Source organism: Myotis davidii, unplaced genomic scaffold, assembly GCF_000327345.1.
Source record: "Myotis davidii unplaced genomic scaffold, ASM32734v1 scaffold609, whole genome shotgun sequence".
Lineage (NCBI taxonomy): Eukaryota > Metazoa > Chordata > Mammalia > Chiroptera > Vespertilionidae > Myotis > Myotis davidii.
In genome coordinates, this window is record NW_006300164.1 from 2756374 (window position 1) to 2757842 (window position 1469).

Here is a 1469-nt window from a genome sequence, read left to right on the forward strand (position 1 = left end):
GGGAGCGGCGAGGGCCAGAATAACTCGGGCAGGCCCTACGCCTTAAAGGAACAGTACACAGTGCGTGCTTCCTGCTTAAAAGCCGTAACCCATAGGTAACCGGTTGCAGGCCGTTCTCCTGCGCTTTCTAGAAACTGAAGTATAAAGACACTACCGCAGGGAGAGATTAAAAATGGCGGCAGAGTAGGAGGCTGCTGCATGGACATGCTCCCAGGAACAAGCTGGAATTACAACTGAAATACCGAAAGGCTTGCCGAAACCGGTTTGGTTCAGTGGATAGAACGTCGGCTAAAAAAAAAAAGAAGTACCGAAAGTCTTACTGAATAATCAATGGAAAACTCACAGGAGAGAACCCTGATACCAAAGACCGAAGGTGGAGACAGCATAGAGACTGGTAGGAGGGGCAGAGGCACAAAAGGACTGGCCAGGCGCCAACAGATGGCAAATGAAGTCCCGGAGAGATAGCTCAGCTGGGGGGGGGCGGGGGTGCCACTGAGAACTCTGGGATCTAATCCCAAAGCTGAGCTCCCCAGCAGAAAGCACCAAACTGAGGAGGGTACCCACATACCATCTAGCTGTGAAAAGCAGCTTTTTGGGTGCTGTCTGCCAGGGAGTGGCAGCTGAAAGTTCGGGCAGCCTCTTAAAAGGGCCAAGGCACAAACATTCCCTGTGGAGCCACCCACCCACTTGGTGCCCTGGCAGAGGGAGAGTGAAGTGGTCTGGAGCTGTGAGAGCAGAAGCCAGGATGAAAGACTCGGGGGATGGAGCTCAGAAGGCAGACACCCCAGCTTCCTGGGTCATTCCCTCTCACAGCAGAAGACATCTTTCCCACCTAGACATCTATCTGCCTTGCCTGGGGGAAGACAGTCCACACACCCTATTGGGAAACACCTTGCCCTGAGGCCACTCAAGAGATTAAAAGTAACAATTAGCCTCCAGGCAGAGGCACCTGCCACACCCAGTTGGAAAAACTCTCACCGCCCCTGAGGACGATGGCCTGGGGGCAAGTCAAGTCAGAATCCATTAGTCTAGGTCAGTGGTTCTCGGCCTTGGCTGCACCTGGGAATCGCCTGGGAATCTTTTCTGAATCCTGATTTCCGGGCCCTGTTTCTTTGTTACTAATGTTGTGGCCCCACCCCGTAACAAAGAGGCAGGGTTTCCGGAGGGTGAGGCCCAGAAGTTAGGATTTGGGGAGGAAGCCCAGGTGATTCTAGGGTGCGGCCAAGGTTGAGAACCACTGGTCTAGGTGGTATCTGGAGACTTTGAGTCTATTGCCTGACCCAATTACAGTGGGGCCTTGACTTACAAGTGTCCTGACTAACGAGTTTTTTGAGATACCAGCTGTCTCTCCGCAGATTTTTTGCATTGAGTTGATAGAGTGATTTGAGTTAACGAGCTCCTTAACGAGCTCTTGAATTAAACTCGTAAGTCAAGGCCCCACTGTAGCCAGAAACACCCTTTAACACCCC